Here is a 24,644-nt window from a genome sequence, read left to right as displayed (position 1 = left end):
TGAGGGAGCCGGGAAAGAGGGAGCCAGGCGGGATGAGGCGGGTTCCGGCCCCGCAAGGAAAGGGGAAAAGCCTGGACACAGCCCGGCGGTGGGTGTGTGTGTGTGGGGGGGGGTTTCTCCTCCCGCGCTTCCCGCCCGAGCCGCCCCTGGGGCTGCTTGGGGTGGGTAACGAGTCCCCCCGTGCGGGGGCTGAGCCTGACGACCGAGGGGTGTTTCGTTTCTTCCTGCCCGAAGCGAACAAAGCAGCAGCCCCCAACTCCTTAGCAGAAGGAATTTTTATTATTATTTTTTGTTTGCCTTAGTAACGTTTTTGGAGGAACAGGAGCGAAGCAGAAACCTGCTGGCTGGCGGTGAGAAATGGCGTGGGTTTCGCTGGGGTTTTATCTCCCAGCAATCGACACCTCCGCAGACCGCAGGATCATCTCTCTCATATTCCAGATTGTGTCATTCTCTTTAAATTGCATGTTCAAAACAACAAAGGCAGTGACTTCATAGGGAGCCGCCAGGAGCTGCTCTGCACCCCTCCTGTTTGTTGGGGAAACGTTTGCAAACCGGTTTGGTTTTGTAGGTGGGATCAGGAGTAAACGTGGGACATGAAAACTGTAAGGGTGGTTGCAGGTAATCTGTGTCTAGCCATCTTATTAGGGTGTGAGTTTTTGGAGAAGGGAACACGAAAGTCTTTGCATGTGGAACTCGCCGGGGCAGTCGCCGTGATCAGCTCGGGGAGCCTTTTCAGCGGGAAGAGAAGAGGTTTTATGAAGCTGTGCAGTGAAACTGAGTCAGAACACCAGACTTTCTCCTGGGGCTGAACTTCTGAGAAAGCTGTCGTTGAATACATATGTTCTTAGGTGTCTTGACTCCCAGGTCATTTGTTTGGGCTCGGGAAGTGTTGACATTTAATACTTGAAGTAATGACTCCAGGGCAGGACTGCTTTCTGTCTTCCAGTGGTGCATCAGGCCTTGGGCTGATGTTCTGCCTGTGCTACTCTGGCTTTGGATGACCAGAAGTATGTTTTAAAGGCTTTTCTGCAAGAGCTAGAATTAACAGGATGCGGACACAAAATAGGAAAACAACTTAAATAGTTTGGTTCTTGTGCAAGAGATATGGATGAGGGAAGAGTAAAGCTAATCTGAGAATCTTTGGGTAGTGCAGTTGCAATAGAATTTGCTACCACTCCTAGTCTACCTATCTGTCCAGCTTTCACAGTGGGCATATGTATTTAATCTGTACTGTCTTTTTATTTTTAACCTGTCAAAAAATATGTCCTTCCATAAACTGTTTTTAAATGTTAGCAGTATTTATTTAATAAATATTTAAGGTGAGAAAAGAACAAGAGGTAGATATTTTATTACTCATTTTCTGAAGATACTTTATTGCTTGTTTTTTTAAAGATACTTGATTACTTCTTTTTAACCTAACAGTCCTGTCTGATTACTGGAAAAGCACATAACATGTGTCCCTACCATAATGGGACTTTTTTTTTTTTTTTGCTGCTACATGGGAAAAAAAATTACTTCTTTTTAACCTAACAGTCCTGTCTGATTACTGGAAAAGCACATAACATGTGTCCCTACCATAATGGGACTTTTTTTTTTTTTGCTGCTGCTACATGGTAAAAAAATTGAACTTTTTGTACGTTAGGGTGTTTGTATTGATTTCCTTTTTTCTATTCAGACAGTGAATATTTTAAGTTGAAGATGCAGTAAAAGTAAACCCTTTTGAATATGTTAGATGTAAAAGAAGGCAGGCTGTGTTACAGGGTATTGTTATAATGGCTTAATTAAAATATCTTTTCATTCAGAGATTTTTGTTGAGTGAAGCTGGAGCCTCTGAGAGCCACAGACCTGAGGACACTTGAGTGGATGGAAGGGCATGCATGAAACAAGAAAGTGTCTGTGGGTGGAATGTTAAGGGATAAGGGAGTACACAGCATGTATTTTCACTGGGATAAGAGTGTATGGAGAGGATGGAATCCAGTAGTTTATTCACAGCTTCATAGGCCTTTGAAAGTAAAAATGGACTCTGATATAGAGGCGTGGTAAATAGCCATCTGGTCATCTTGAACCTGTGTTAACTTGTGTGTAGGATTGTAATTTTTTTTTTAATGCCTCGAAGGGAAGTAGTGAAGAAGCCTAGGAAAGGGGGGAGACCACATTCCTGCAAGTGGGAGTTAACCAAGGCACAAATGTTGAATTTGCTTGTTCCAGTGGGAAGGCAGGTGATGTGTTTCTTTGCTTCTTTTCCTTTATGGTGGGATTTTTTCGGTCATGTGGCTCTCATAAATATAGAATGTATTTTTATCTGCAGTCCTTCGGTCAGTCTTATATCTGTTTAGTTTTTAAAGAGCACAGCAAAGCAAATATTTTCACATTTACATCTGGACAGATACTTGGCACATAGTTGCTTTCCTCCCAACCAATTGCAGGTATGAACAATAAAAATTAGCAGTTGTGTAGTACAATAAATCTTCAAAGTGCCTTTAAGTCTTAATCAGCAAACCTTAATAGCATGGTATTCCTGCAAGAGAGGTAGGTAATTAGATGGAATGAGACTGGGCAGACTCTAAAATGGAGTTTATTGTTGAAGTGCCAGTCAGTTGGACAAAGCTCTTCTTTATCACTTAGGTCTTTGAATAGTGCTGTAAGTTAAGTGGCTTCAGATATTTATATGTTGAAATTCATGACAGTATGGTCCAGAGGGACTGGTTAATATAGGCATTCTCTTGTTCCAAGTCCTCTGGAGTTAAGGAGACTTTAGATTCAAAAGTTTCTCTTGTGATTGTTCCAGAGCACGTGTCAAGACTTATTAACTTGAACAAAAGCAAGGTCAGCTCTTTAAAGGGAATGATTTTTCTTTTGCAGAGCTTTCCAATTTACCCATGCAACAAGCCTAGAACCTTCAGTACATTGCTAAAACTCGAAGTGATTTTGCCCAGGAGCCTTTTAAACCTGAGAACATGCAAGTATTTATCTGACTGCCATGGCTGGGACATTTGAGAGAGAGTGCTGGTTAGCAGTGCGATGCTCTGTCAGTCACCATTTGTTTTTTCTCTGCTTACAGAAAGTGGCTGGAATTTTACATTTTTCAAGTGAGCTAGTCAGGGAGACAGCAAGAGTGAAAACTAAGGCTTGGGGTGGTGTGTCATGGTGCAGAAAATACTTGTAAGCAGTTGTCCTAAGCTGTCGCTTACCATGGGACAAGTGTGGATGGAAAGCTATGAATACGAGAGTAAGTTAATGTTGTATGTCGCCAGTTAACTATTAATGAAATCTGTGCATCTATAAAGAAGGGTGGAACTTCTGAGAGAAGTGTTTCCCAGCCCCACCTCCTCCTGAAATGTAGAGAAGGAAGCTGGCATTTACAGATGGGAAGGGCAGAAGAAGACTCCTTGGTGCCGTCTTTATTTTGTCCAGGCTTCTCTTTCTCCTAAGCCAGTTAAGTAGCAAGTAGGCATATTCCTTGTGCATCATTATCTGTTAAAACGCTTTCATAAAAGGCAGTGAATTGAGTGGGCTGCCTTGAGACAATGATACGCCTTGTGAATTTCAAATCCCATTGCCAGGATAGAGATCTGCTCCACTTAGCTTATGAAACTCTGTAGGAAGAATAACACAGGTGAGGAAGCTTTGTTCTCAGGGTTTCATCTCTTGTTCTTTATCTTCTTTAATGTTTGAGACCTCGTATTATAACTGCTGGGTTTTGATTGCTGATATTTCAAGGGAATACTGTTCTGTAGGATGTTGTGTGTTATTAAGGTCTTGTAGATGATAGGGTAATGTCAGATTGAGGACCAGGTGTTGTGCCAGCTCGTTGTTCCTGCTTCAGTCTGCCATTAAATTAGTTGAGATGGGGCACTTGGAAAAGAGAGGGAAGCTTTATCTCCCATTTTGTAGCTGAAAGTAGAGCACAGGGAGAAGAACTGGCTCACCTAAAAATGGTGAAAACCTGAGCGCACAAGTTTGGAATGGAACAGAGACCTCTGCATAAACTAATCTGATACTGTCAAAACCCACCACTTTTTCAGTAGACTCTTGAGATGAAAAGAATTTCAGTTTCTTTGTGCTTCTGCTTTGTCAGAGAAAAGACATGGATTTCTGGGGTGTTCTCCCAGCTCTGGAGAGAGGATTTTTTTTTGTTTGTTTCTTGAAAGTTGTCTTAGAAAGAACATTTGTATCTGAAGGAGAGATATGGAAGGGAACATCCTATAGAGCTTGCTGAAAATTTGGAAAGTGAATCTGAAAATGGTTTTCATGCGGCACTGACATCTTGTCTAACCGAGTGTTTGTATGTGGTGTAGGTACTTGGTTTCAGGCACATGTGCAGAGAGGCACCTCAGAAGTAGCATATCTGAAGTCTTGTTTTATTTAGAAATAAGAAAATCTCGAGCTGAAAGGCTACTTGGCTGACTTTTCTTGAGCAATACCATTGCAGATGATTTATATTTGTGCTGTAAGCTTTAAGTTGATGGTGAGTTTTAATAGAAAACACTCCTGTTTAACTTTCTTTCTCAAGTAAGAGAACTTAAACAGAAGCTCTTTCCCATCAGACCTTTCCCTGAAAACCTATTTTCTTTGTTGCTCTGTAACTTGTTGAATAGAGAAAGCTGTTAGATCATACAAATTTCTCGTGTTTTGAAGTTGGAATGTGCTTTTCATCATAATGAATGCTAGACCCTTGCTGGATAAATCAGTGGAAATACCAGGTTCACCTGTCTCTCATATCCAGTATCACATCAGCTGTAAAAGCATTTTGACTACATCTGTATGTAGGTGCAGCTGATGTTCTTTAGCAGCCAGATGACCACAGTCTTCCTCGTAGGTTTACAGGATGTCCTTGTATGTTGAAATCTTGTGACCACTGCTGTTGTGCTGCATAAAACTTAAGAGTACTGGTTCACTGCAATACTATGGTTGTGCTGATGTGTTAGAAGTTGTTGTATTCTATTCTATGCTAGTTCAGAATCAATGCTGAAAGGCATAAAGAGTTGTTGGTGTAAATAATGCAGCTGAGTTGCACTCCTGGAGATGTCAGTTTCTCCGAGTCTCCTGTTCATTCTTTTAGTCTGTCTTTGTTTCTATTCATGCAGGAGCTGGTGTTGCACACAGGTATTGGGCAGGTCCTCAAAATCTGTTAGAGAAAAAACCCAAGGGGCTGAGTGCAGAGGTTTTCTAAGTTATTAGTGTGTGCAGGCAGAACATGACTTATCTCATTATCTAAAGGCTTATGGGCACTCTCATTTGCGGCTGCCTGTTTGTGCAGAGGAATTGGTTCCCAGTGATTAATTTTATGTTTTGGATGAAGATTTTTCCTCTTTTAATATGAATTTCTTTAGCATCTCACTTGTGTGTATAGATTGTTTATTGTGTGTTTTCAGTTTTTTGTGTAGACAGGAGGGGTTACAAGGAGGGCTTTAAAAAATGTAAAAGTAAACCTATTGACACTGTTGGTTCCAGGGCTTTCTTAGGGTCACCAAGGGAAGGTAATGGCACTTGACTCATAAAGCCATGTCTGCTGCACAGCAGGTATTCAGAGACCAGGTAGGACATTGCTGGTGAAATATTAACTGCAGAATTTCAACCCTTTAAGCCACTTTATTTGATGCTAAGTGTGTTCCATCTTTCTTGATGGGCCTGTTGACTTTTTCTGCTAACTGCCTCTTTATATTTTTTAAAAGATTTTTAGAAGATTAAATGGACTAAAGAGGGAGCTAAAATAGAGTTTGAAGCTTAAACTGCTAGAAATAATTGTGCTTCCTAGCAAAGTCATGTCTGATTTAGATGATGAAAGATTTGGACTTGCATAGTACCTTAAGTAATAAAGGGGTTAAAAAATGGAGTGTTAAGTTTTTAATCCATGTTATACGTAGATAGTTAAACAATGTACAAATTTCCTACCTAGTTTGCCCATCAGAGTATCAGTACTGTAAAAAAATCTTGCTGGTTCTTGTCACAATTCATCAAGTGCAACAGTATATTATTACTGTTTTTACTCATTTTTCTCTTTGTATAATTTAGTGGTTCAGCAAAGAGAAAAGTTAGAGAAGGGAACGAGAGTGGATATTTTGGTTTTTAAGTCTCTTTACTGTAAAATCAGTAAGTGGAAAATCCCTTCCTAGTGCTCAGGATTATGGTCAGTGAAATAATAGCTCTCTTTCCCCAAGTCAATGCAAAGCTGTGTTTGCCTTCAATGAATCAACTTGGGAGTTGGAATCAAATGGTTGATACAGAGGTGCAAGTGCTACTTCTTTACTTTTTAATGTAAGTGAGTGTGTGTGGCTTTGAGAGACATCTCTGTAGTATGCATTGCTGACTGGACAATTAGGTCTATGTAGAGTTATATCCTTCCAGCAGTCTAATTAAAGACTATATATGACTTCCTTAAATGGTATGTTTCAACAGGTGATAAATAATTTTCTCCTCCAGAGGTTTTGTTACGGTATTTCTTTGAAGTGCCTTAGTATGTCTGTTAAGTATTTTTCAGTGATTGAGGTGCATTTTTGTTTGTTTGCTCCTCTGATGCTGGTTTGCTTTCATCTTCTGTAGGTCCCAAAATTGGACTTCTTCACATGAATTTCTCTTACAGGAAATAAGGGACTACTGCCTGTGTACATGTATTAATTTGTCAATAAGCTCTCTGCACTTTACAAAGTAAAGGCTTTATTGTCTCAGGTAGGTTTTTAGGAGGAAAGAGGTGCTGTCCAGCAGTTGCAGATGGTGTTATTCAGAGTTCTTGTGTATCTTCAGTCATCTTTTCCCTGTTCTTAGACCAGTGTCCTACACTTGAAGGAATTACCTCTTAACCATTTGGGAGAGAGCTTCAGAAACACTTGCAGGAAAAGCCACCTTACTGATGAGTGTTACAAATCTGTGTGTGGAGTAGCAGCAAAAAATGGTAACACATCTAATAAATTCCACTGGAATACTAAAAAAAAATATTGCAATCTAGGGGAAACTAAGGTTTTAATGATATTTTTTCATTAAAGTAACTTGGCTTTTTTTGCTTGCTGGTGTTTGGCATCTGAACTGATACATCCTGAAGTGTTACATGGATATGTAACATTATGAAGGACAATGTAGTCTTTATCTGTACAGTTTGTAACTTTAGAAGTGTTCTCTTACAGGGCTAGCAGTTGTGAAACTTTCTGGCAGTGCACACAGTTTACAGTTTAAAAAAGGAAGGGGCAAAAAATCAGAAAGAAAAAAAAAAAATGGTGGGCTGGGGCACCTTCAGTACCTTCTAGTCCAAGTTATGGGCCTTTAGCAGAATGTTCCTGTCATCTCACATGCTGATGCAGGTGGAGGCTTCTGGGACCTGAGGTTTTTCCATGACAAAGGTTGGGATGAGTTTTCAGACCTGGAACTTGAAAGTACTTTTGGTTCTCCCAGCTTGGGGGTCATGTTTAAGGCCTTCAAGGGTTAACACTTACTTATGTGTGGTGTGATTTTTTTTCATTTGTTTGTTTTCTTGGGTTTTTGAGTTGTTTGGGTTTGGGGTTTTTTTTTGCCTTTTTTTTTTTTTTTTAGGACTGTTGATCCTCATCCCTTTTTATTTGTAAAATTACTAGAACTCCAAAAATCAGAGATTATCCTGGGACATCTGCTAGAATGATATTAAATAAGAATTGCAAGAAATAGGTGCTTTACATTTTTAAGGAAAGCCGAAGACATTAGACTTGAGTTTTCTGAAGAGGTTTCTTCTGATGCTATTTATCTGACAGATGTACATGCTTAGCAAAACAAGCTAATTCCCAAGAACTGTGAATTTTTAATAGCTTAATTTTTCACTGTGTCCAGGTGTTGCAATCCCTTGGATGGCCCGAATAAAGAGTTTAAAGATCATCTGATTATAAAGGTTTGCTAGCTGGCAGTGATGGAAGTTGGTTTCATCAGCTGTATAGACAGGTTTATTGAGTGGCTTTGTAGTTAGGTTGTCACATGTGTCCAAATCAGCCTGGAGCTTTGGGCACATGGGCTAATGTGTAGAACTGAATTACTGACATAGCTTTGCAGAGCTGCTTTATGTCCAATGAAAATGTGTGTGCTCATGATGATTAGAACAAGATGGGTGTTTTGAAAGACGGTGAGACACCTTAAAACTTAACTCTCTTTTTTCTGCTTTGTTTTTGGTAGTTTTTGACACCCTTGTGTCACATCAGCAGTAGTGTTTGCTTAAATCTGTTGGCAAAGAGTTCCAGCAAGAACCATTTTTTCCTTTTTCCTTTGCTCCTTGGTACAGTCCTGTCCTCTGTGCATTTGAGGAATGGCAGAAAACCTTAAGCCCACTTTTAACTGTCTTACTATGAAATACTAAGACAACCCCCCCCCAAAAAAAATTTTTTTTTAAATATTGGTACTTTTATTTTCATGCATTGTCTTCGGAATATAAAATATTTTGTATGCTTGAAGATTGTCTGGATTTGCTAGTTCCTGTAGTGGTAATGCATACAGCTAAGGTTGGTGCAAGAAAACAATACCTCTTATTTCTGGTAGCATTTATTGCTGAGTGGCTGTTAAGAGCCAGGTGACCATGAGGCATTTTGGGGTCCTTCAAGACCCTTACCATGTTCTTCTACAGTGGAATCTGGAAGATAGGTTACTGCCTTCAGCAATTGAAAGAAAATGCTCTTTGTGAACAGCTTAGTTACAGCTGTGTTACTGGGACAGAATGTCACAAGGAGTAAATAAACATGTTCAGAAAGGGATAGAGAAATGATCAGAGACCAGTGCTGGGTATTAGATTTGACTGTGCAGCTCTAAACTTTATCTCAGGAAGTCAATAAACTGGTTATTGCCAGGGAAGGGTGATGGGTGAGGTGATCTGGCCCAGCATAGTACTTGTTGTATTGAACGTTGCTTAGGCTTCTGAAAAAGAAACAGGAAGCTCCTCCAAACTGAAGACTTTTTCAACCTTTTTAAAAACAAGAACTTAATAAGAAATGCCCTGTGACCTGCCTTTGAAGCTTGTGTGTGTCCACATGGGCTGGGGTGCTGTTCAAAGCAGAACCCTGAGGAATCCAAAAACTGGGAAGTGCCATGCATGGAAGTCTGCATTACAGCAGCGTGTTGGTTGCAGTTAGGTCAGTGCTCTGGATGAGAATCATCAGCAGTGGTCATGGCTGCACCTCAAGAGAGAAGTTTCTACCTTCTCTCTTGTGTCGGGTTGTTGAGCTGTCTGGCTCAAGCTGCACTTCCTTGCTTGTTTTTTTGATTCTTTCTGTCATGGAATCCTTAAGGAGGGATTAAATGTTGGCTAGTCAAGTAATAAAGGCAGTTAACTTTTCCTGTGTACAACTCAATTTTTTACAGGTGATAAACATGTTACTTGAGAACTGAAGGGCATTCTTCAATTAGAAAAGGCATGTTTTCTTTTGTTTTTTCTTGCCTCAACATGAGATTCTTGTTCTCTGTTGATTCCAGGTTGTGTGCTGTTTTGCTGTGTGTGCTCTTTGGCTTTATGTAGTGAAATAAGCAAAGGATAATCAGAGAGTCTTTTTCAGTTCAAACCCTTCAGTTTTATGGTATTATGAGATCCTGATTAAATTTGTCTCAGTGTTGACTATTAAAGCACAGAGGAGAATCAGCAAATTACATTTAACGTCGTATGTGGACATTTCCCTGGTGCTTAAACAATGTGCAATGTACTTTGGAATACTATGGAAGATATTTTTGTGCTTGACATTAACCAAACTCTTTGATATATGCATTAATTCTCACTGATTCTGTCCCTCCCATTGCCTTTGCTTTGAGAATCTTTAAGAACTGAAGATCACAGAATTTAACTTTTCACTGTAATAAAAACTGCTGGTTGAGAAGTCTGATGATGATGCAAAATCTGTTTGTTCTGCTTCCCTCTTCAGTGGTTTTGGAAAATTGGAAGAGAAACGATTGCCTGTCTAGACTTTAATAATTTATATATAAATTTATTTTTTTTTATGTAGCCAACATTGGCTTCAAGGCTTATGGTGTGTTTTCTATTATGGGCTATAAATGCCAGTTAAAAAAAAATACAAACAACACAATGCAATTGATGTGTCAAGAAGTAAAATGCATCTAATAAGAGCAACTGCTTTTTTTTTTTTTTTTTTTTTTTTGTAGTTTTGGAACCCTAAAACCCTAACCCCAAAGTATAATGTCTTTAAACTGTTTTCAAAGAATTTGTGGATTTTTTTCTGTGTGACATAAGCTGTAATTAGTGACCAACGTGCTCTTTGATACAGAGCAGCTGCAAATTGTGTGTGACTTGTGTATGGGGAAGGGTTTCCTTCTCTTTCCTTCCCCCCTCCGCCCCAGTCTGTCATTTGGAGGATCTGGGTGTTTTTTATTGCTTGCTTGTAGAGTGTTGGTGTGAAATCAAGGGTGAAGTCTTAAAGCCACTTTTGCAGAAGTGTGATTATTGTGGAAGGAGATAACTAAGAAGCTGGAGAGGTTGCTCATCAGCATGATAAAATACAAAGGCTAGCTTAGTGACACCCGTCTTCAGCTTTTATTTTCTTCTCAAACTCAAAATTTTAATCTGTAAATCTGAACCTTTCAAAATGCAGCCTGTGAATGATTGGGGAAACATTCAGCTTCTAGGTAAGTGAATGAACACTGGCCAGTAGTGTAAAACAAATATTGGAAACACTTGATTATTTGAGGGAAAAGTATTTTTCTTGTGTAATTGATTTCATAGAATCACAGAATATGCTGAGTTGGAAGGGACCCATCAGGATCATCCAGTCCAACTGTCCCTGTGTCGGGCACCCCAAGAATTGCACCATATGCCTGAGAGCAACAGTCCATGGGATGCCTCAGGTTTGCCAGCAAGCCTTGGCATCTGTAATGACCTTTAATTTCATTATTTTTTCAAGTGAAAGTTTCTGATGCCCCTAACTGCTGTTTTTTCTTTTCAGTTGTGTTTCTTCCTAGCTAAAACAGTATGTGTGCGCTTTCGTGCATGCACACTGTTTGCTGTACTTCTCTTTCTCTCTGATGAAGTCTTGGTTCCTGCTTCTGTGCCTCTGCACAGTGAGAAATCTGTGGATTATTCCTCCCGCTGTAGAGATGAGAAGATCCTACTTTTTCCTGTCTTTGAGTTTTAAATCTTAAGATGATAACTTTTTGTTCCTTCCTTCCCTGTTTTGTTTGTTTGTTTTTCTCTCCTGGCCTCCTTTCATTAATATGAAATTGGGTATTACTGTATGTGGTGAATCCTTGGTGCTTCTCACTGATTATTTAGTACTATCCTTTCTCAGATAAGTGGATGCAGCTTGAGGTAAATCAATACAACCAGTCCAGTCTGATAAACTATCATTCAAATTCAGTATCTTACAAGCAAAGTTTGTAGCAAATGCTTGGTAACCAGGCGACTTATCTCAACATTGAACATAGCTTGAAACTACTGATGAAACAGTCTGAAGTTCAGAACTGCTGCCCAACTGCTTTTTCAGAGCCTTATGTTTGTGAATTTTTAATATGCTGTATTAATGAATAAATTTTCACTTCTTTTCCAAAGTGTTTATTCAGCAATGAAAGATGGAGATAGGAGTTGAAGAGCTTCAGCCCATCTTTTGTCTGCCACAGAATTTTCAATGATTTATTTCTAAAATAACACCTCCAATTAGAAGCCTAAGCTATTTATATACAGAAATTTTAACTTTTTTTTTTTTTTTTTTTTTTGCAATATACCCATTTTTCTAAGTTTACAAGACTTAAATTGGAATGCTCTGTTCAGGACTGGAAGAAAAGTTGGATTGTTGCAAAAGTACTAGCCATGCATGGAAAGCATTCAAGTTGATATGTTCTATGCAGACCATATTGTGAGTATTGAGTGCTTAGGTTTTGTAGGAGTGAATTTATTACTTTTTGGTTTTTTGCCTTGGTGTGGTGTTCCTGTCTGTTTTAGGTGGTTCTGGGTGGTGTTTTCTTGGGTCTCCATACAGTAAGAGTTATAGGGCTTCTGTACATGAAATTATCCAAGTGTTTAAGAAGGCAGCAAAATTTGATGCATTCTTTAATTGGTCTGAGTCCCTGTGGTCCAGCTGCATCAATAAAAGATTCAAGTGCTGTTATATTATCCTCCTGTTCTCCTTTCACTTAATCCCTCACTAGGGCAGTGAGTTAAAAGGTTAATACAGCCTGCTTGGTTCCATTCCAGTCCAACAAATAAAATTTGTACATGGGCATTATCTGCATATGTCCTTGTCTGACTAGCTCTCCATTAGTATTCCAAGGAGTGTTCTGAAAAGTTAAGAAAAATGGTGCTGTGACTTGCTTTCCTCTCATGGTTTCCAGGCCTGTAGAGGAAAAGTTTCTGCTCTTTTGTTCTTGTTATGCAGCCAAGAGTGTAATATGGCTCTTTCTCCTGCAACTCTACAAATATGAACATATTTATTATCCAGACAAAGCAAAACTTCCCTGGACTCTGTTTTTTGGCAACAGCAGGCTTGGCTTTGTGTCATGGGAGGAGGTGCTGCTATCATGTTTTTCCTGTTTTTTTTCTGGCAGTGCCATCTTCACTAGCTTGTTCTGTCCTGTGATCTCTCCAAGTAGCAAAATATTACCTAGCTCAAAGAATGATCCAACAGGGTCTTGGTCCATTCTAGTGCGTGAAGCTAAATAAAATCTGTTATAGTAAGGACTCTGTCTTTACAGTACATCAGGCAGTCTGTTTTGTGTAGAAGGTCTAGTTAAGAGTGTTGTAAATCACTCTTGCAGACTTTTCATGTTGCTACCATGTGATACTGAAGCTTATGTTCTTTGTGGTGAGGGACCTTTTTCCACTCCAAATCCCATTCCCTCTCTTGGCTCAGAAACCAAAAGCATGGTAAGGATTTGAAGCTGAGCAGCAATAACAGGCAGGTTAATCTTTTGTGAGAGAAAAGTGGCATGCTTCCCTATCTGAAAGGAAAAAGACTAATAATCACGTAACCTTTGAGGGCAGTTGAGACATGGAGAATGTCATGGCTGCAGGACCGAATAAATTATGCGTAGCCTCTGAATTTAAGATGAATCATGAATTGGGTGTGTGTTAGAAATTTGTTCAGGGGGCAGTATGGTCAATTTAACAAATGTTAAGCTGTAAACAGCATACTGAATCATGCATTATATAACTAGATAGTTTTTCTGAAGTGCAGTGAACAGAATGGACTGGCTGAGGGACTAGTTAACCAGTCAGGTTCCGATTAACTTGTACAATTTTGGTACAAAGCCGTGTGTGCTGTGCCAGCTCATGTTTTGGCATAAGATTGTGATTTTCTAGTCATAGGCATTCCAAGTCTTCAGGTGGCTTTGTCTACTAATTAATCTAGAGCTAAAACCTCCTAATTGCAGGATTTGAACTAGACGGTATAAGCAGCTCAGGAAGGTTTTGGCCTCCATAAAGAGCTCATTTAAAAAGCAAGTATCCATGACTGAAAAACTTCATGTCTTGTGTGGAATCTTCTAACTGATAAGTATCTCTGGACATGCTGCCAAGTTAGTTGGTGAGAATTGTTACATGGGCTGTGGTGTTCTCAATACTTGGTGTATAGCACATCTGCAGAGCTGAGTGGAGCAGATGAGCAAACAGTAGGTAAATTGTGAGATATGTTATCAATTGCAAGAAGGATCAACTAATAGTGGTTTGGATAAAGAAAGTCTGTCTTAAAAAAACAGTATTTGTTCAATACCTGCAAGATGGTGGTGAGTAATGTGCTTAGAAATCCTGCTGAGGATAGATTTAACTGAGAACCTGGAAGATGTGAGAGCTTGAGAAGTACTGGAGTATGAAAACACCAGCAGATGACTGAGAATTTTGGGAAATGCTATAATGAACTGCTAGGGAATAATATCCCTCCTATAAAGCTTGTCTCCCTTTTTCTGGGCAAGGGATCTGTTTCACAGCAGGAAAGTAAACGTTGCATGTTTAGTGATCATTCTCAGATTTTTATGTGCCTTGCAGGTGGATTACTGGGAGTCTGTATGTAGAGGATATGTTCAACTTCTGTCTTAGATTGATTTCTGTATGCATGAGTATGGAAGGAAGAGCACAAAGAAGGGATCTGCAGTCTGAGAGGACAGATGGTCACCTCAGTTGTTACAGGTTCTGTGCTTGGGACAAGCAAGTGTAAGGCAGAAGAAAGAGTCTCCATGTTTGCACTGTGTGCATCTAACTCAGAGATCAGTTATCTTCTGTATTATCCAGTTGCGATTTTTTTTGGTTATTGATTCTGAATACTGCTTAATATAGTTCATGCCTGGACCTTGTTGGTAGGTCACCTAAATTACATGACACTGACAGATGTATCCTGTTCAAGGACAAAAGTTATGGGTTTCCAACAGTCTGCTTTTCTGTTCATCATCACTTCAGGAACGGAAAACATCTTTTACATCACTTGGCCGCAGCTGTGGGCTTGCAACAAGTAGCAATTAAATAGATTACTTTTTCTCTGGAAAGTTAGTCACTTATGGAGAGAAGAACTTTCTGTGAATCCTCTTACGAGGTCAAGTGTATACAAAGATGATGAAGGCCATTGAAATGCTTCTCAGGAAATTATTCAACCCTTTAAGACTGGTTAGTGCTACGCTTGCAGTACCATGCATGTAAAATGAAGAGCTGGTTTCTCAACAGATGGAGGTTTCTTACTACAGTTGCAGCCCATCTGCCAATATCAAATCTGTTTTTACAAATGCTTACAGAATCTTAGTTTAAATCTGCCTTGGCCAAAACCTTTAATAGGCTTTATAGACCCTCTGACAAGGCTTTCAGGTAGTTGATGTTGACTTCTCAAAATAGGTCAATGTTCCTGCCCCTTTACAACTCTATTTGTCCATCAGGGTTTTTCTCTTGTTCTGCAGCAGCTATTTAAAACAAAAGTTAATTGTTTGGTGGATATGAAGTGTACATATGCAGACAAATGCAAATGTAAATTTTATATGGATAGATGGCAATATAATACATGTATATGCACACATATATGTGTGGGAGAACACTCTTTTCTCATGTGGGTGTGCACTATTAGGAGCAAATGCTCTCTTGGAGGCTGATGTAAAGTTCAGAGAGCCAGGGGTGTCATATGACTTGTCAGTGCTTCCCATCTCCTTAGAATCAGTCTGCCTTCGTGTGAGGAGAGTGCTATGAGGCACCAGCTTATCGTTTGTTGTCTGTCTAATTGCTCTGTGTAGGAACAGTTGTTCCATGGACAAGTCAGATCCAGCCAGCTGCTTATTCCCATCCCAGCTGTTCCCTTGGAGTGTACATGTTTCCTGATGGGGACTCTGTGTGAATGGGGTATCACCAGATATCTGTTTGGTAGAGGAAGTTCACTTGAAGTTGGTTCTCACTTAAGGATATGTAAAGTTACTTTATAAAGTTAGTAATTGATTCCCGCTGCTTAAAACTTCTTCAGCATAAATTTCTTTTTACAGGCTTTCACACCTATCAGGAGAATAATACAGCACAGACTTTAAAATTGCATTTTGGGCCTATCAAGATTATAAATCTCATGCTTTGTATTGCCATGTATGAGGAGAGAGAGGCTGCCTGTCTGAAATAAAAATTAATTGCATTTTTTTCATGCTGCAGAACAGTAAAGAAAATACCATGCTCTTTGAAGGGTTCATGTTTGCTACAGTGCTTGAAGTAACATTTTCTTCAATTTACAGATAAGTAGAGCAAGGATCTCTTGTCTTATGACTTGATCCTAAAGACACAGCTCTTCTTGTACATGCAGTTCATACCGGCCTATGTTCTGTCTTGCCTGTTTTTCAGGGTAGAAAGTCAGACTTTCACAATAAGAATTAGTCATCACTTGTGTGAGTAATAGCTTTTCTCCCAGACAGGTGAGTTCACAGATAAGATATCTGTGGTGTCACCTAGCTGCAAGCCTCATAATGTTCTGTTCCTTATACCATGTTTCCCTTTATTTTTTTTCCCAGAAATGAACCAAAAAAATCCTAACTGTTTGGGCAGGCAGCATTTATTTTTCCCTGCTGCAGGTTCAGGGTTTCTCTTGTCTTGCCTGCATTGCACAGCATATACAGTCACTTAAAGAGGTCTAAATTTCCAAGCATTTGGGAATATTACTGTCTTGAGCATCAAAGACTGAAGAAATGGTGCAAGATAGACCCTCCAGATGGATAGTGTCCTCAGGCATCCTAAAATTTGAGAACATGATCACTTCTTCCCAGGGCTGTAGGGCTGCTTCAGAATTATTCCTGACAGTTACCAGGAACTAAAACAGCATTCAGGATCATAGCTGTGGTGAATGTTCTTATTTGGAAGTCAGTCCATCTTCATCAGTAATTGTTTGGACTCTCAGCTGTTTTCACCAAGAGTTCCAAGTAGAAAAAAAAAAAAAAAAGTGAGTGAGGATGTAGATTGACTTGGGGCATTAGGTAAGAAAGCCATTGCACTCTTTGTAGCACCTCGTTAGCTGAAGAAAACACTTGCTAGGTGGTGACTTTTAAATAGGTTGGGTTTTTTGTTTTCATAGCAAAAAACCCCAAGCCCACAGAAGTGCAGTTTTGTAGAAATATTGGTAGGTGGGTTGATCCATGTGGGAGTTTGTTAGCTCTCATATTGAGCTACATGTGTACTTGAACAAAAAATTATTGTGTTCTAGTATTTGCATCTTTGCCTTTATTTAATGGAATCACAGAATGGTTTGGGTTGGAAGGGACCTTCAGGATCATCTAGTTCCTACCTCGCTGCATAGGCAGGGACATCCTCCACTAGACCAGAGAGTATGTTGACTTTATGAGTGATTTACAAGTACACTGCAATACTAAAACTTTGCTTTATTACTAAGGAGGGTGGATGTAAAAAATACTTTTTCCCAGTATTTTAGCACATGAAAGTCACGATATTTCTACACTTACCTGAAAATCAGCAGGGCTTTTTTTGGGGGAAAGCTTTAAAGCTTCCTGGTATTGACTTCCTAATGCCACATCCAATAAATTTGAGGACTTGATGTCTTGGTGTATCGTGCTTAGTTCCTTGCTGATCCAGTTGTGCTGCCTTCATTTACACTGGTTATTACATGGTTGCAAGGGGCTGTAGTACTGAGAAGAGGCATTTATAAAGCAAAGCACCATTCTCTGTTACTGAGACTGGAAGGACTGATACCTGACAGAATCTGTACTAGAGAATTTATTGAGTGTAGTAAAATTAATATCACTTCATTAGCATAGGAAAGACCCTAATCCAAGCTTTTAAAAACCCACTCTAGAGTAAGTTTATCCGTTAGAGAAGTTATCTGTTGTGCAATCCTTGCTTAATTTGTAGCTGTTAAACCAGTGAAACTTACTTGTAGTCACTGAGTTCTTGGGCCGTGGCAATTTATGTCCTGATGTTAAATATCATTATTCTTAAACATGGGAGACCGATTATAAAGAAAATCATCTTCATATTGACTTGAAAAAGCAGTTACTCTGCACAATTGTCAGTTCTTCCTTGACTTGTTCCTCATCAGTGTCATTGTCTTACTGGTAGCTGCCTTTAAAATGCTACAGATGGCAGGAGATAGTACTTACTGTCTTGGAATAATGCTTCCTTATGACTCCAAGATATTTGAATGATGTGCATGCTACTATTTCTGCTCCTCTGACAGTAACTTGTATTCCCTCTTCAGCTACGCTAAGAGCTGCAACTGAATGGGAACAAACTTCAGTTGTGACTTTTTTATAGTATGCCAGGAACATGTAGCTTTTGCATGCAACAGTGGGAGAACTGCTGGGCTAAAGCTGGAGGTGCCAGGCTTAGTTTCTCTCAGCGTGGCCTGTCCTTGCTGTGATGGCAGTGCTTGTCACCCACATTGACCCCAGTGTACTTCATGAAGAACACTACCATGGCTGTGCACTGAAAAAAAGCAGGATGGAAAAAAAGCATGCCAGGGAAGGCATCTTCCGAAATGCTGAACAGTCTGGAATTTGCCTGTGGTAAGTGAAGTTACATGATAGAGAGTACATCATTACGCCATGAAGTTACGTTGTCAATAGTTAAGATGTGTTTTGCCTGTGATTATTTCATGCCATTAGGGGAGTTTCATCTCCTAGGTGTGAATAGGAGTATTACTATTGCCAGGCTGTTTTGCAGTCCTGAAATTTCTGCTTTTCCACTTCAAAAGCTTGTCTTAGTCGTGGGTCCTCTGCTCCTAGTTAGCAACTCAAGTGGAAGTTGCAAGGATGAGAAACACACCAAGGAGACGTGCCTCTGAGGTGGAGCAGATCAACAACAAAATATGGGAGTTGCCCAAGCATTTTACACTGACAATTAAATTGAGAGGGATATGAGAGTCATACCCCGATTTATGTGGATTAAGCTTACTTTGTAGTGATAATTATATACTCTTCCGAATACAATTTTAATATCAAATGTGAAATATCAGCTACCCTGATGTATGAAAGAACATTGATGTTTTCTAGGCAACTGTAGACTTTCATGATTATTATGTACATTTTGGACTGGATTTACTCGTTTGTCTTACACGAAGCCTCAGATAAACAAGTTTATCTGGTTCTGCTGATAGAGAGACAGAAAAGCAAGGGAGGGAGTCAGCAATAACCCTCGCTTGTCTTCCACTCTGAGTTCAGTCCAATGCCAAAAGCTGGTTTCTTTCCACCTTCCAGGAAAGAAAGCAAGCACTTCTCAAGTAAAACAAACACTGCTTGCCCTGGAGGCACGAGCCAAGATTCTCAGTATGTCACATTCTTCTGTCTTCCAGACATGGGAATGAATACACGACTGACTTAAGGTTTTGGAAGGAGAAATGCTAACATCTCCTCAGTTACAGTGAGTGTGAGCAGGTCACTGTGTGCTCACATAAAAGGCCAGCAGTGCACTGTACTTCTGGGCGTGTCCTCACATTCTTTGTGTTTTACCACAAATTTGAGCTAGCTACTGTTCCTCTGCTTAGGAGGCTTGAGCTTAAGCAGCAAGCTGTCAGTTTGTAGAGGAGATGCAAGTTTATAGAAAGTTTCTTGATACAGGATTGGCCCACGGGCCTGGGACTGTTCTGCTAACATTTCATCCTGTCTGCCTACAGCAGAGGAAAATGGGAGGGGAAGAAACTAATCTCTCCTGCAGCTGGGGGGAGGAAGCTCTTGGGTGGTAATACTAATCTTCTGACCTCTCCAAAATGAAGGAGGAAGGAATAGAGCTTGTAGTAAGATAATACTATCGGGTAGCACTACAGAAGTGTTATTTGCTTGCAAAAGCTTAAGTTCACTTGACTTCTGGCATCTATTTAGAGACTTAGAGAGGGGAGCAACAGGATTTGCATCTTGTGGGGCTTTTTGTCACTTTTTCATATCTGTAGGAAAACTGAAAAAAATGGTCATGGCACAAGGTTTTGCTTAATCTTAAAATAAATAAATATACTTGATTAGTTTGTTTGTTTATCTTGATTGCATGCCTTATGTGAATATGTGCAAATAGTGCCTTATTTTGTGGACAGTCTATGCAAATTGGACCTGCAGATATAGGAAACCACATTTTATGTGCACACATCTAAGTAGTGCATATTTGAAAAGATTTCAAAGGCTACTGAAGCACAAGCTTTCTGACATGACTCCAGGGTTCTGAACTTAAGCACAGTTTCAGCAACAGTGTTATTGGGGATGAACTAATGGATAGATGTGTTCCAGGTTGTCTTCAGGGGTGGGTCAATGTAAATAAATAGGGTAGATGCCAGCATTCTGAAATTACAGGGCATGGTAATGACCCCAGTTGCTTATGTTCTGCGATGGGAGAGGCCAAACTTACAAAACTGTTCAGGTGCAGCTCTAGTTGGTTTCACTGGGTTTAGTGTACATTGAAGTGCTTTTAGAAAGCACTTCACATTCAGTGCATGCTGAGTAGAAGTGTCAGTGTTTTTCTCTTTAGGCAGCTAATCGTGTTTTTAGGTGAATTTTAAGAGCTTCGTTTGGACAGAATTGTCTTGTTAATTGTGCCTCTGCTTTGAGGCATATTTATCTACAGAGAAGAGGCCAAGAAAGGGCACTTTTTGTTTCTGCTAAGAGAAGGGTGCTCCTTGGAAATTGCTTGGTTTTGCCCAAATATACCTGTGGAGTAGAAAGGGCAATAATGCTTTGATATTCAGGACAGATTAAGTCAGCCAACAGAGTTTTATATGAGAGAAATAAGGTGGGTTTTATCACCACAGAAAAGATTTTGAATGTATATAGAGCCTTCTTGCTATCTCTTTTCTGTTTTAAATTTTGTCAAGGATAAAAAAAAAATACCAGAGTATTTCTGGTGATTATCTAGGAATTCTGACAATGTGTTTATCTTCTAGATTGTTTTTTCCCTGTTTCTAGTGCATCTAAAAAAAACCCTACAGAATATGTGACTAGAGCAGCTTCTCTCCGTGTTTCTTGACTGTGTTCCAAGGAGATATCAAATCAGTATGGGATACTGCAGGCATCGTAGCCGATGTTCCATCATGGCTTTTGACTTCAAGTTTTGGTTCTGAAGCTATAAAATGGGGAGGGGAAATGCTGATGTAGCAGGTAAGGAAAAAAGAAAGAGATGTGTGTTACTAAAACCGAAACACGTAATGGCCAAAACAGTGGTTAAATTGACGCAGTTCAGGAACTTTTTCACAACATTACTGATATTATAGTCTTTATTGATCATTGTGTTGGGACTGTAGAGTGTAGGGGTGAGGAGGTTAACTGAGCTTCATTTAGAGAGAAGAGCCAGACTACCCATTTCACCCATCAGGGAATGTATAAGCTGTCTGCTTTAGAGGGAGGAGCTGACACTTGGTCCTCCTGAGGTAAACAGACTTTTTAAAGGAAGTATTTGAGATAGGGAGAGGCCTTTGGCTTAGGCAGCATTCTTTCTTGGAACTGTGCTGCCTGTATGGCTAAGGGGTGAATGGTGTGGAGGGTGAGAAATTGCACTCAGGGCTTGTTGGTACAAATGATTTACACCTGAATTTACTCTCTTGGCCTGGAGCAAAAAAGAGCTGCCTCCACATGATGCAACTCCTTTCTTGTGGAAATTGTACTCTTGTATGGTTTAGGGGTAAATTCTGTCCCAGAGCAAGCAACCTGAAAGTAATGGTCATGTCTGTGCTTCTCCAGTATTAACAATTTGAATTTGTCCACTGTCTTCCTGCATTTTCTTGTGCTTTCTACTGTGGGAATGTCCCTTTTTGGAGGTTCTGTGGCTATGAAGTTGTGCGGGTTTTGGGTGTATGGGGAATGCACACCTCCACAGTTCATGCTGAGTTCATACCACCTAGCCCTTTGACATGCCTCTTGATCATGGCTGCACCTGGACTTCTCATCCTGTGAAGCAAGGTTCAGAAACAGGATACAGTTAGCTTTGGGAGCTTCCCCATCCTATCTCCAGCTTAGTGTTGGTGTGGCTTCATGTTAAGATGCCACTATAATGCTGGCCCAAGGGAAAAGGAAGTGAACTCATCTGTAGAAAGGGCACCTTTCAATGTAATTTCATCTTCCCATTTTTATTACAAGGAGTGAAAGGAACAGAGCACAGAAAGCCAGCACAACAGATCTTACTTAGCTTAAATGAAGAGGAGACAGAGAGAAGGTTCATTGTAAGAAAGTGACCTGATAGAAACCCATCTAAGAATCCATTGAGAACTTTGCCAGTACATCCAGGTTTCTTTGCCAGTCAGCTTGATGTCCTGAAAAACATAAGAGACCCCCAGGAGCATCTTTGGAAGTTTGAAGCAGACTCCTTTGTACCATTAGTAAAAGAGAGAAGTCTACATTTTACTTGCAGTTTTGTGTTCTGTCATGTTAGGCCAATACTATTCAGCTTTCCGGAGATCTACGTGCCCTCTCTCCTTGGATTAGCCCTCTTTGCTCAATTGAAATCAGCTAAAAGTTGACCCTTAACTGAGATAACTCATCAGCACCCTCTCTTGTCTTTCCTGCATTTTAAGAGGTTGCTGGTTTTGGTGTGCAGTCCCTTCTTGTTATCACCCAGTCTCCCTCAGTTCAAGAAGGACAGGGAAGTACTCGAAAGAGTCCAGCGCAGAGCTACAAAGATGATTAAGGGAGTGGAACATCTCCCTTATGAGGAAAGGCTGAGGGAGCTGGGTCTCTTTAGCTTGGAGAAAAGGAGACTGAGGGGTGACCTCATCAATGTTTACAAATATGTAAGGGGTGAGTGTCAGGGGGATGGAGTTAGGCTTTTCTCAGTGATGACCAGTGATAGGACAAGGGGTAATGGGTGTAAATTGGAGCATAGGAGGTTCAAGGTGAATATCTAGAAAAATTTTTTTACTGTGAGAGTGACAGAGCCCTGGAACAGACTGCCCAGGGAGGTTGTGGAGTCTCCTTCACTGGAGACATTCAAAACCCACCTGGATGAGTTCCTGTGTGATGTGCTCTAGGTGACCCTGCTCTGGCAGGGGGGGTTGGACTAGATGATCTTTCGAGGTCCCTTCCAGCCCCTAAGATTCTATGATTCTATGATTCCTTTCCCTGAGTTTTTAGCCATAGCAGTTTAAATACACATTTCAAATGGCCATTCATTTTGAGTCAGACACTTGCACTTTCAGCTTCATGCTGTTAAATTATTGGTTCTTTGATGCTAACACGTGGATTGTATGGATAGAGAACTCCAGCCAGGCATTTGCCTGCAAATATGTTGCCCCAACTTGCTTCAGTCAGTTCATCAGAGGCAAAGAGTCATTCTGTAGAAGCTTCTTTCATCTTCATAACCAATATTTTGGCCTGTACTTTGCTGTGACGGACAAGCATTGCAGCTGCAAGATAGTCTTGAGGAAGAAAAACTACAGGAAAAGTTACCAAAATGCTTACCAAAAAGTTACTGAAGCAGATAAGCACTTGAATGCCAACTTGTGGGATTTTGCCCGTGGCTGTGTTTGTGCTCATTGCTGTTTTGTTGTATTGTGCTTGGACTTTCAAAACCAATTGGAAATGCATTCGATTTGGTGTGTTTCAATGTTTGTTATTATTTGTCAGGCTACTGCTCTCTGTCATACACAAACAGGTTACACTGCTGAGGCCTGTGTGGCTGTGTGTGTGTTCATACACCTCTTACTAGGATGAAAAATTGTTTTCTGTAGGATTCTCTTACTGTTGATGCAGCATATAGTGATGTTAAATAGGGAATCAGCTTATATCTGCAGAATAATCCCCACTGTCATTTAACCACAGCTGAAAGGAGTCAGGATTTTGGAGGCTGGGGAAAAGGGAAGTGGCAGAGAAGATTTTGGGGGGGATTTTTGCTGGTGGTGTTATGCTCAGCATACTTTCTTTGCAATATATATCATATAATCACAGAATAGTTTGGCTTGGAAGGGACCTCAAAGACCATCTAGTTCCAACCCCCCTGCACGGGCAGGGACACCTCCCACTAGACCAGGTTGCTCAGAGCCCCATCCAACCTGCCCTTCAACACTGCCAGGGATGGGGCAGCCACAGCTTCTCTGGGCAACCTGGGCCAGGGTCTCACCACCCTCACACTAAGGAATTTATTCCAAATGTCTAACCTAAATCACCCCTCTTCAAATTTAAAGCCATTCCCCCTCATCCTATCACTACATGGCCTTGTCCAAAGCCCCTTCCCAGCTTTCCTGGAGCCCCTTCAGGCACTGGAATGTGCTCTAAGGTCTCCCTGGAGCCTTCTCTTCTCCAGGCTGAACAGCCCCAACTCTCCCAGCCTGTCCCCAGAGCAGAGCTGCTCCAGCCTTCTTACCATCTTCGTGACCCTTCTCTTGACTTTCTCTGTGAGTTCCACATCCTTATTATGTTGGGGTCATGTAGCATAAAAAGTTTTCATTTGCAGATTATATAGTTTTAGTCCCTAGGAAAGATGAGATCTTTTAATCTGAATAATGCAGTTTGATTCTAGATGTACATACTGAAATTTGGGATGGTGCTATGAAATCATGAAATTCCTTGGTACAGGTGACCAGTGTTGTGGTTTGACCCCAGCAAGCAACTGAGCACCACACAGCTGCTCATTCACTCCCCCAGGCTGGGATAGCGGAGGGAATCAGAAGGGTGAAAGTGAAAGATCTCATGGGTTGATCAAGGCAGCTTAGTAGGTAAAGCAGAAGAGAAGTGCACATCATCACATATAATGATTTCTTGGGACAACAAACACTGCAACTCTGAACACTGCTCCCTTCCTTCTTCCCCCTGCTTTGTATGGTGAGCAAAGCAACACATCATTTGGAATATCCCTGTGGTCACTTGGGGTCAGTTGTCTCAGCTTTGTCCCCTCCCAGCTTCTGGTGGGGTGGGGTGAGAACCTTTTCTCTGTGTAAGCACTGCTCAGCAGTAGAGCAAACAGCCCAGTATTGTCAACACTGTTTCCAGTACAAAGCCAGAACATAGCCCCACACTGGCTACTATGAAGAAAATTAGTTCTCTCCCAGCCACAACCAGACACTGTGGCAGGTGCATGTGAATCTTTTATTGACTAGAAACTTGTTTATCTCTGGCTTTCTGTCCTTTTATTGCAAGTCTGTATTGGTTTCTAGCTTTCCATTTTGGATGGTATATTTCTTTTTCTGCTTCAGGATTTAGATTTCATCTTTCTTTTAAATGTGCTCTGGGTCTATTTACTCTTCTATTATATTTTGATGACTTTTGAACATTAATTGTTGAAAGTAGTTCTGGCTCAGTAAATATGCAAAATAATTGAAATTAGAAACTGGCAAGTTGTGGAGTAA

The sequence above is a fragment of the Chaetura pelagica genome, unplaced genomic scaffold (genome assembly GCF_000747805.2).
Source record: "Chaetura pelagica isolate M959 unplaced genomic scaffold, ChaPel_1.0 scaffold210, whole genome shotgun sequence".
In the NCBI taxonomy this organism is placed as follows: Eukaryota; Metazoa; Chordata; class Aves; order Apodiformes; family Apodidae; genus Chaetura; species Chaetura pelagica.
Note: the sequence above shows the minus strand (reverse complement) of the source record.